General features: G+C 39.4%; 2 non-coding genes across 2 annotated transcripts; one reads left to right on the plus strand and one right to left on the minus strand.

Moving 5' to 3' along the window:
• Positions 1 to 825: 825 nt before the first annotated feature.
• Positions 826 to 933, minus strand: LOC112753192 (small nucleolar RNA R71). The gene has a single exon (XR_003177586.1). It is a non-coding gene; the product is annotated as a small nucleolar RNA R71 (small nucleolar RNA).
• Positions 934 to 7,608: 6,675 nt separating this feature from the next.
• On the plus strand, positions 7,609 to 7,716 carry LOC112752445 (small nucleolar RNA R71). The gene has a single exon (XR_003176882.1). It is a non-coding gene; the product is annotated as a small nucleolar RNA R71 (small nucleolar RNA).
• Positions 7,717 to 12,153: the final 4,437 nt, after the last annotated feature.

Here is a 12,153-nt window from a genome sequence, read left to right on the forward strand (position 1 = left end):
TAATTATTTTAATTTTTTATTTTAATTCTCGAAAATTACTAACCTTTTTCAAAAACTATTTTCGAAAATCACTAACTCTTTTTCAAAAATTATTTTCGAAAATTCTCTCTCTCTCTTATCTCCTTCTACTAATTTATTCATCTACTAACACTTCATCTCACCCAAATTCGAACCCCCTCTTCCATCTGTGTTCGAATTTTTTCTTCTTCTTTTCTTCTACTCACACAGGGACCTCTATACTGTGGTAAAAATTATCCCTATTATTATTATTTTTCTGTCCCTCTTTTTCATATGAGCAGGAGCAAGGACAAGAATATTCTTGTTGAAGCAGATCCAGAACCTGAAAGGACTCTGAAGAGGAAACTAAGAGAAGCTAAATTACAACTATCCAGCAAGCACCTGTCAGAAATTTTCGAACAGGAAGAGGAGATGGCAGCCGAAAATAATAATAATGCAAGGAGGATGCTTGGTGACTTTACTGCACCTAATTCCAATTTACATGGAAGAAGCATCTCTATCCCTACCATTGGAGCAAACAATTTTGAGCTGAAACCTCAGCTAGTTTCTCTGATGCAGCAGAACTGCAAGTTCCATGGACTTCCATCTGAAGATCCTTTTCAGTTCTTAACTGAATTCTTGCAGATATGTGATACTGTTAAGACTAATGGAGTAGATCCTGAAGTCTACAGGCTCATGCTTTTCCCTTTTGCTGTGAGAGACAGAGCTAGAATATGGTTGGACTCTCAACCTAAGGATAGCCTGAACTCTTGGGATAAGCTGGTCAAGGCTTTCTTAGCCAAGTTCTTTCCTCCTCAAAAGCTAAGTAAGCTTAGAATGGATGTTCAGACCTTCAGACAGAAAGAAGGTGAATCCCTCTATGAAGCTTGGGAGAGATACAAAGGACTGACCAAAAAGTGTCCTTCTGACATGCTTTCAGAATGGACCATCCTGGATATATTCTATGATGGTCTGTCTGAATTAGCTAAGTGGTACGTGGAATCGTGATTACACTTTAATTATGTAAAATTCATTGCTCTTTCTTTCCCTGGAAATGACGCCAAAAACATGATGCCAAGACCATGGTTCACAACTCCGTGTAACTAACCAGCAAGTGCACTGGGTCGTCCAAGTAATACCTTACGTGAGTAAGGGTCGAATCCCACGGAGATTGTTGGTATGAAACAAGCTATGGTCACCTTACAAATCTCAGTCAGGCGGATATAAAATAGTTATGTGGTTTTCGAATATTAATTAATAAAAAGTAAAGATAGAGATACTTATGTAATTCATTGGTGAGAATTTCAGATAAGCGTACGGAGATGCATTCGTTCCTCTGAACCTCTGCTTTCCTGCTATCTTCATCCAATCAGTCTTACTCCTTTCCATGGCTGGCTTTATGCAAGGGCATCACCGTTGTCAGTGGCTACATCCCCTCCTCTCAGTGAAAAATATGCTCACATGCTCTGTCACAGCACGGCTAATCATCTGTCGGTTCTCGATCATGCTGGAATAGGATTCACCCTCCTTTTGCGTCTGTCACTAACGCCCAACACTCGCGAGTTTGAAGCTCGTCACAGTCATTCAATCATTGAATCCTACTCGCAATACCACAGACAAGGTTTAGACTTTCCGGATTCTCTTGAATGCCGCCATCATTCTAGCTTACGCCACGAAGATTCTGGTTAGGAGATCTAAGAGATACTCATTCAGTCGAAGGTAGAACGGAAGTGGTTGTCAGGCACGCGTTCATAGGGAATGATGATGATTGTCACGTTCATCACATTCAGGTTGAAGTGCGAATGAATATCTTAGAAGTGAAATAAGAAGAATTGAATAGAAAACAGTAGTACTTTGCATTAATCTTTGAGGAACAGCAGAGCTCCACACCTTAATCTATGGAGTGCAGAAACTCTACCGTTAAAAATACATAAGTGAGAGGTCCAGGCATGGCCGAGATGGCCAGCCCCCTAAAACGTGATCACAGGATCAAAATACAATCCAGGATCCAGGATTGTCAAAAGACGTCTAATACAATAGTGAAAGGTCCTATTTATAATAAACTAGCTACTAGGGTTTACAGAAGTAAGTAATTGATGCATAAATCCACTTCCGGGGCCCACTTGGTGTGTGCTTCGGCTGAGCTTGAGTGTTGCACGTGTAGAGGTCCTTCTTGGAGTTGAACGCCAGCTTTTGTGCCAGTTTGGGCGTTCAACTCTGGTTTTGGCTCCTTTTCTGGCGCTGGACGCCAGATTTGGGCAGAAAGCTGGCGTTGAACGCCAGTTTACGTCGTCTATTCTTGGCCAAAGTATAAACTATTATATATTGCTGGAAAGCCCTGGATGTCTACTTTCCAACAAAATTAGAAGCGCGCCATTTCGAGTTCTGTAGCTCCGGAAAATCCACTTTGAGTGCAGGAAGGTCAGAATCCAACAGCATCAGCAGTCCTTCTTCAACCTCTGAATCTGATTTCTGCTCAAGTCCCTCAATTTCAGCCAGAAAATACCTGAAATCATAGAAAAACACACAAACTCATAGTAAAGTCCAGAAATGTGAATTTAACATAAAAACTAATGAAAACATCCCTAAAAGTAACTAGATCCTACTAAAAACATACTAAAAACAATGTCAAAAAGCGTATGAATTATCCGCTCATCACAACACCAAACTTAAATTGTTGCTTGTCCCCAAGCAACTGAAAATCAATTAGGATAAAAAGAAGAGAATATACTATAAATTCCAAACTATCAATGAAACATAGCTTCAATCATATGAGCGGGACTTATAGCTTTTTGCCTCTTGAATAGTTTTGGCATCTCACTCTATCCATTGAGGTTCAGAATGAATGGCATCTATAGGAACTCAGAGTTCAGATAGTGTTATTGACTCTCCTAGTTCAGTATGATGATTCTTGAACACAGCTTCTTTTATGAGTCTTGGCCGTGGCCCTAGGCACTTTGTTTTCCAGTATTACCACCGGATACATAAATGCCACAGACACATAATTGGGTGAACCTTTTCAGATTGTGACTCAGCTTTGCTAAAGTCCCCAATTAGAGGTGTCCAGGGTTCTTAAGCACACTCTTTTTTTGCTTTGGACCTTGACTTTAACCGCTCAGTCTCAAGTTTTCACTTGACACCTACACGCCACAAGCACATGGTTAGGGACAGCTTGGTTTAGCCGCTTAGGCCAGGATTTTATTCCTTTAGGCCCTCCTATCCACTGATGCTCAAAGCCTTGGGATCCTTTTTATTTGCCCTTGCCTTTTGGTTTTAAGGGTTATTGGCTTTTTGCTCTTGCCTCTTGGTTTTAAGAGCTTTGGCTTTTTCTGCTTGCTTTTTCTTTTTCTTTCTATTATTTTTTTTTCGCCTTTTTTTTCTTTTTTTTTTTTCTGCAAGCTTTGTTCTTTGCTGCTTTTTCTTGCTTCAAGAATCATTTTTATGATTTTTCAGATTATCAAATAACATGTCTCCTAGTCATCATTTTTTCAAGAGCCAACAGATTTAACATTCATGATCAACAACTTCAAAAGACATATGCACTGTTTAAGCATTCATTCAGAAAACAAGAAGCGTTGTCACCACATCAATATAATTAAGCTAAGTTCAAGGATAAATTCGAAACTCATGTACTTCTTGTTCTTTTGAATTAAAACATTTTTCATTTAAGAGAGGTGATGGATTCATAGGACATTCATAACTTTAAGACAAAGTTACTAACTACTAATGATCATGTAATGAAGACACAAACATAGATAAGCACATAACATAGAAAACGAAAAACAGAAGAAATAAGAACAAGGAATGAGTCCACCTTAGTGATGGTGGCGTTTCCTTCTTGAGGAACCAATGATGTCCTTGAGCTCTTCTATGTCTCTTCCTTGTCTTTGTTGCTCCTCCCTCATTGCTTTTTGATCTTCTCTTATTTCATGAAGCATGATGGAGTGCTCTTTATGTTCCACCCTTAGTTGTCCCATATTGGAACTCAATTCTCCTAGGGAGGTGTTGATTTGCTCCCAATAGTTTTGTGGAGGAAAATACATTTGAGGCATCTCCGGGATCTCATGGTGATGAGATTCATGCGCCTCTTGAGCTCCATGACTGGGCTCTCTTGCTTGCTCCATCTTTTTCTTAGTGATGGGCTTGTCCTCTTTAATGAGGATATCTCCCTCTATGAAAGCTCCAGCTGAGTAACATAGATGGCAAATGAGGTGAGGGAAGGCTAACCTTGCCATAATGGAGGACTTGTCAGCCACCTTGTAGAGTTCTTGAGGTATAATCTCATGAACTTCCACCTCTTCTCCAATCATGATGCTATGGATCATGATGGCCCGGTCTATAGTAACTTCAGACCGGTTGCTAGTGGGAATGATTGAGCATTGAATGAACTCCAACCATCCTCTAGCTACAGGCTTGAGGTCCAATCTTCTTAGTTGAATCGGCTTGCCTTTGGAGTCAATCTTCCATTGGGCTCCTTCCATGCATATGTCCATAAGGACTTGGTCCAACCTTTGATTAAAGTTGACCCTTCTAGTGTAGGGGCGTTCATCTCCTTGTATCATGGGCAAGTTAAACGCCAACCTCACATTTTCCGGACTAAAATCCAAGTATTTCCCCCGAACCATTGTAACATAGTTCTTTGGATCCGGGTTCTTACTTTGATCATGGTTCTTGGTGATCCATGCATTGGCATAGAACTCTTGAACCATTAGGATGCCGACTTGTTGGATGGGGTTTGTTAGAACTTCCCAACCTCTTCTTTCAATTTCATGTCGGATCTCCGGATACTCATTTCTTTTGAGTTTGAAAGGGACCTCAGGGATCACCTTCTTCTTAGCCACAACATCATAGAAGTGGTCTTGATGGGCTTTGGAGATGAACCTTTCCATCTCCCATGACTCGGATGTGGAAGCTTTTGTCTTCCCCTTCCCCTTTCTAGAGGATTCTCCGGTCTTAGGTGCCATCAATGGTAATGGAAAAACAAAAAGCTTATGCTTTTACCACACCAAACTTAGAATTTTGCTCGCCCTCGAGCAATAAAAGAAAGAATAGATGAAGAAGAAGAAGAAATGGAGGAGAGGGAGAGTGGGAAGTGTTTCGGCCAAGAAGGGTGTAGAGGGGTGTGTTGTGTGAATTTGATGAAGAATGGAGGGCTTTATATAGGGAAGGGAGGGGGGAAAGGTTTCGGCCATATGGGTGGGTTTGGGTGGGAAATTGGTTTTGAATTTTGAAGGTAGGTGGAGTTTATGAGGTAGGTTTATGGGGAAGAGTGGATGGATGTGAGTGGGGAAGAGGTGATGGGGAAGAGAGTTTGAGGTGATTGGTGAAGGGTTTTTGGGGAAGAGTGTTTATGGGGTTGTGTGAAAGAAAGTGGTGAGAAGAAGTGAGTGGAGGTAGGTGGGGATCCTGTGGGGTCCACAGATCCTGAGTGGATCCTGTGGGGTCCACAGATCCTGAGTGAATCCTGTGGGGTCCACAGATCCTGAGGTGTTCAAGGATTTACATCCCTGCACCCATTAGGCATGTAAAAATGCCTTTGCACACAACTCTGGGCGTTCAGCGCCAGGTTGGTGGCCATTTTGGGCGTTCAACGCCCATTTGTGTGCCATTTCTGGCGTTGAACGCCAGAACCATGCCTGTTCTGGCGTTCAGTGCCCAGAAGCTGCCCATTTTGGGCATTCAGCGCCAGAACCATGCTCTGTTCTGGCGCTGAACGCCAGACAGATGCTCCTCCAGGGTGTGATTTTTCTTCTGCTGTTTTTGATTCCGTTTTCAATTTTTATATTTATTTTGTGACTCCACATGATCATGAACCTACAAAGACATATAACTAAGAAAAATATAGTCAGATAAATAAAAATTGGGTTGCCTCCCAACAAGCGCTTCTTTAATGTCAATAGCTTGACAGTGGGCTCTCATGGAGCCTCACAGATGTTCAGAGCATTGTTGAAACTCTCCAACACCAAACTTAGAGTTTGGATATGGGAGTTCAACACCAAACTTAGAGTTTGGTTGTGGCCTCCCAACACCAAACTTAGAGTTTGACTGTGGGGGCTCTGGTTGACTCTGCTTTGAGATAAGCTTTTTCTGCTTCCTCTCCATGGTTGCAGAGGGAGATCCTTGAGTTTTAAAAACAAGGGAGTCCTTATTCCATTGAAGGACTATTTCACCTCTGTCAACATCAATCACAGCTCTTGCTGTGGCCAGGAAAGGTCTTCCTAAGATGATGGATTCATCCTCTTCCTTTCCAGTATCCAGGACTATGAAATCAGCAGGGATGTAAAGGCCCTCAACCTTTACTAACACGTCCTCTACTTGTCCATATGCCTGTTTTCTTGAATTGTCTGCCATCTCTAATGAGATTTTAGCAGCTTGCACCCCATAGATTCCCAGTTTCTTTATTACAGAGAGTGGTATGAGGTTTATTCCTGAACCAAGGTCACACAGAGCCTTAAAGATCATGGTGCCTATGGTACAAGGTATTATGAACTTCCCAGGATCCTGTCTCTTCTGAGGCAATGTCAGTTGATCTAGATCACTTAGTTCATTGATAAACAAGGGAGGTTCAATTTCCCAAGTATCAATGCCAAATAATTTGGCATTTAGCTTCATGATTGCACTAAGAAACTTGGCAGTTTGCTCTTCAGTAACATCCTCATTCTCTTCAGAAGATGAATACTCATCAGAGCTCATGAAGGGTATAAGGAGGTTCAATGGAATCTCTATGGTCTCTAGATGAGCCTCAGAGTCTTTTTGTTCCTCAGAGGGAAGCTCCTTATTGATCACTGGACTTCCCAGGAGGTCTTCCTCCTTGGGATTCACGTCCTCCACTCCCCTTGTAGGTTCGGCCATGGTGCTTATGTCAATGGCCTTGCACTCTCCTTTTGGGTTCTCTTCTGTATTGCTTGGGAGAGTACTGGGAGGGATTTCAGTGATCCTTTTACTCAGCTGGCCCACTTGTGCTTCCAAATTTCTAATGGAAGACCTTGTTTCATTCATGAAGCTCACAGTGGCCTTGGATAGATCAGAGACTAGATTTGCTAAATTAGAAGCATTTTGTTCAGAGTTCTCTGTCTGTTGCTGAGTGGATGATGGAAAAGGTTTATTATTGTTAAACCTGTTTCTTCCACCATTATTAAAGCCTTGTTGAGGCTTTTGATCCTTCCATGAGAAATTTGGATGATTTCTCCATGATGAGTTATAGGTGTTTCCATAAGGTTCACCTAAGTAATTCACCTCTGCTATTGCAGGGTTCTCAGGATCATAAGCTTCTTCTTCATAAGAAGCCTCTTGAGTACTGTTGGATACAGCTTGCATTCCATGCAGACTCTGAGAGATCATATTGACTTGCTGAGTCAATATTTTATTCTGAGCCAATATGGCATTCAGAGTATCAACTTCAATAACTCCCTTCTTCATAGGCGTCCCATTACTCACAGGATTCCTTTCAGAAGTGTACATGAACTAGTTATTAGCAACCATGTCAATGAGTTCTTGAGCTTCTGCAGCCGTTTTCTTTAGGTGAATGGATCCACCTGCAGAAGTGTCCAGTGACATCTTTGATAGCTCAGATAAACCATCATAGAATATATCCAGGATGGTCCATTCTGAAAGCATGTCAGAAGGACACTTTTTGGTCAACTGTTTGTATCTTTCCCAAGCTTCATAGAGGGATTCACCTTCTTTCTGTCTGAAGGTTTGAACATCAGCTCTAAGCTTGCTCAACTTTTGAGGAGGAAAGTACTTGGCTAAGAAATCCGTGACCAGCTTATCCCAAGAGTTCAGGCTGTCTTTGGGTTGAGAATCTAACCATAATCTAGCTCTGTCTCTTACAGCAAAGGGGAAAAGCATGAGCCTGTAGACTTCAGGATCTACTCCATTAGTCTTAACAGTATCACATATCTGCAAGAATTCAGTTAAGAACTGAAAAGGATCTTCAGATGGAAGTCCATGAAACTTGCAGTTCTGCTGCATCAGAGAAACTAATTGAGGTTTCAGCTCAAAGTTGTTTGCTCCAATGGCAGGAATGGAGATGCTTCTTCCATGTAAATTGCAATTAGGTGCAGTAAAGTCACCAAGCATCTTCCTTACATTATTATTATTTTTGGCTGCCATCTCCTCTTCCTGTTCGAAAATTTCTGAAAGGTTATTTCTGGATTGTTGTAATTTAGCTTCTCTTAATTTTCTCTTCAGAGTCCTTTCAGGTTCCGGATCTGCTTCAACAAGAATATTCTTGTCCTTGCTCCTGCTCATATGACAAAGAAGAGGGCACAGAAAAAATAATAATAATAGAGACCCTTTATACCATAGTATAGGGATCCCTTTGTGAGTGGAAGAAAAGAGGGGGAGATAAAGAATGTAATGTAATGGAAGAAACACAACTGTGAGGAGGGTTGAGATGTGAGATGAGATGTTAGTAAATGAATAAATAAATAGAATAAGATGGGAGAGGGAGAATTTTCGAAAAATATTTTTGAAAAAAGAGTTAGTGATTTTCGAAAATGGTTTTTGAAAAATGTTAGTATTTTTCGAAAATTTTTAAAATCAAAAATAAAAATAAGAATGATTAGTTAATTAAAAAGAAATTTTTGAAAAAGAGGGAAGATATTTTCGAAAATTAGAGAGAGAGAGTTAGTTAGGTAGTTTTGAAAAAGTTAAGAAACAAACAAAAAGTTAGTTAGTTAGTTGAAACAAATTTTGAAAAGATAAGAAGTTAGGAGGTTAGAAAAGATATTTTGAAATTAGATTTTTTTTGAAAAAGATAAGATGAGAAGATATTTTAGAAATTAGTTTTGAAAAAGATTTTATTTTTAAAATCTCAATTAATGACTTGATTCATAAGAAATCACAAGATATGATTCTAGAACTTAAAGTTTGAATCTTTCTTAACAAGCAAGTAACAAACTTTAAATTTTTGAATCAAAACATTAATTGATTATGTTATTTTCAAAAATTTGATATAAAAATAAGAAAAAGATTTTTGAAAAATATTTTTGGAATTTTCGAAAATAACTAAGAATTTTGAAAAATATTTGATTTTTGAAAAAGATTTTGAAAAAGATAAGATTTTCAAATTGAGAATTTGATTTGACTCATAAGAAACAACTTGATTTTTAAAATTTTTGAAAAAGTCAACTCAAATTTTTGAATTTGATGAGAGAAAAAGGGAAAGATATTTTTTTGATTTTTTTGAAATTTTTATGATGAGAGAGAAAAACACTAAAGAGATGCAATGCATGAAATTTTTAGATCAAAACATGTGATGCATGCAAGAATACTATGAATGTCAAGATGAACACCAAGAACACTATGAATGTCAAGATGAACATCATAGACACAATTTTGAAAAATTTTTAATGCAAAGAAAACATGCAAGACACCAAACTTAGAATTCTTTAATGCTTAGACACTAAGAATTCAAGATTGCATATGAAAAACAAGAAAAGACACAAAACATGCAAATGCAAAGATCAAGCAAGAAGACTTACCAAGAACAACTTGAAGATCATGAAGAACACTATGAATGCATGAATTTTCGAAAAATGCAAGATGCACATGCAATTGACACCAAACTTATAACATGACTCATGACTCAAACAAGAAACACTAAAAATGTTTTTGATTTTTATGATTTTCTAAATTTTTTTTTTTGGATTTTTTTTTTCGAAAATTATATGAAAAAGAAAAAATAAGGATTCCAAAATTTTTTACATGAATTCCAGGAATCTTGCCATGTTTAGTCTAAAGCTTCAGTCCAGGAATTAGACATGGCTCATGAGCCAGCCAAGCTTTCAATGAAAGCTCCGGTCCAAAATACTAGACATGGTCAATGGCCAGCCAAGCTTCAGCATGTAATTCAGACATGACACGCCTGACATACTCATTCCCAAAGGAATTAGACATGGCTTTACAGCCAGCCAGGCTTCAACATGCTTCATGAAACACTAGAATTCATTCTTAAAAATTTTGAATAAAATTTTTGAAAACATTTTTATATTATTTTCGAAAACAGATGAGAAAATTTTAGAAATATTTTTGAAAAATTTTTGAAAATAATATAAAAAGAAAATTACCTAATCTGAGCAACAAGATGAACTGTTAGTTGTCCAAACTCGAACAATCCCCGGCAACGGCGCCAAAAACTTGGTGTTGTTGCCGGATCAAACTTGGCACTGATGTTACCGGACCAAAAGCTTGCCGAAAACTCAAACAATCCCCGGCAACGGCGCCAAAAACTTGGTACGCGAAATCGTGATTACATTTTAATTATGTAAAATTCATTGCTCTTTCTTTCCCTGGAAATGGCGCCAAAAACATGATGCCAAGACCATGGTTCACAACTCCGTGTAACTAACCAGCAAGTGCACTGGGTCGTCCAAGTAATACCTTACGTGAGTAAGGGTCGAATCCCACGGAGATTGTTGGTATGAAACAAGCTATGTCACCTTGCAAATCTCAGTCAGGCGGATATAAAACAGTTATGTGGTTTTCGAATATTAATTAATAAAAAGTAAAGATAGAGATACTTATGTAATTCATTGGTGAGAATTTCAGATAAGCGTACGGAGATGCATTCGTTACTCTGAACCTCTGCTTTCCTGCTATCTTCATCCAATCAGTCTTACTCCTTTCCATGGATGGCTTTATGCAAGGGCATCACCGTTGTCAGTGGCTACATCCCCTCCTCTCAGTAAAAAATATGCTCACATGCTCTGTCACAGCACGGCTAATCATCTGTCGGTTCTCGATCATGCTGGAATAGGATTCGCCCTCCTTTTGCGTCTGTCACTAACGCCCAGCACTCGCGAGTTTGAAGCTCGTCACAGTCATTCAATCATTGAATCCTACTCGGAATACCACAGACAAGGTTTAGACTTTCCGGATTCTCTTGAATGCCGCCATCATTCTAGCTTACGCCACGAAGATTCTGGTTAGGAGATCTAAGAGATACTCATTCAGTCGAAGGTAGAACAGAAGTGGTTGTCAGGCACGCGTTCATAGGGAATGATGATGATTGTCACGTTCATCACATTCAGGTTGAAGTGCGAATGAATATCTTAGAAGTGAAATAAGAAGAATTGAATAGAAAACAGTAGTACTTTGCATTAATCTTTGAGGAACAGCAGAGCTCCACACCTTAATCTATGGAGTGCAGAAACTCTACCGTTAAAAATACATAAGTGAGAGGTCCAGGCATGGCCGAGATGGCCAACCCCCTAAAACGTGATCACAGGATCAAAATACAATCCAGGATCCAGGATTGTCAAAAGATGTCTAATACAATAGTGAAAGGTCCTATTTATAATAAACTAGCTACTAGGGTTTACAGAAGTAAGTAATTGATGCATAAATCCACTTCCGGGGCCCACTTGGTGTGTGCTTGGGCTGAGCTTGAGTGTTGCACGTGTAGAGGTCTTCTTGGAGTTGAACGCCAGCTTTTGTGCCAGTTTGGGCGTTCAACTCTGGTTTTGGCTCCTTTTCTGGCGCTGGACGCCAGATTTGGGCAGAAAGCTGGCGTTGAATGCCAGTTTATGTCGTCTATTCTTGGCCAAAGTATGGACTATTATATATTTCTGGAAAGCCCTGGATGTCTACTTTCCAACGCAATTGGAAGCGTGCCATTTCAAGTTCTTTAACTCCAGAAAATCCACTTTGAGTGCAGGGAGGTCAGAATCCAACAGCATCAGCAGTCCTTCTTCAACCTCTGAATCCGATTTCTGCTCAAGTCCCTCAATTTCAGCCAGAAAATACCCGAAATCACAGAAAAATACACAAACTCATAGTAAAGTCCAGAAATGTGAATTTAACATAAAAACTAATGAAAACATCCCTAAAAGTAACTAGATCCTACTAAAAACATACTAAAAACAATGTCAAAAAGCGTATGAATTATCTGCTCATTACTAAGATGTCATTGGATACTTCTGCAGGTGGATCCATTCACCTAAAGAAAATGCCTGCAGAAGCTCAAGAACTCATTGACATGGTTGCTAATAACCAGTTCATGTACACTTCTGAAAGGAATCCTGTGAATAATGGGACGCCTATGAAGAAGGGAGTTCTTGAAATTGATACTCTGAATGCTATATTGGCTCAGAATAAAATATTGACTCAGTAAGTCAATATGATTTCTCAGAGTCTGAATGGAATGCAAGC

This window comes from Arachis hypogaea, chromosome 15, assembly GCF_003086295.3.
Source record: "Arachis hypogaea cultivar Tifrunner chromosome 15, arahy.Tifrunner.gnm2.J5K5, whole genome shotgun sequence".
Lineage (NCBI taxonomy): Eukaryota > Viridiplantae > Streptophyta > Magnoliopsida > Fabales > Fabaceae > Arachis > Arachis hypogaea.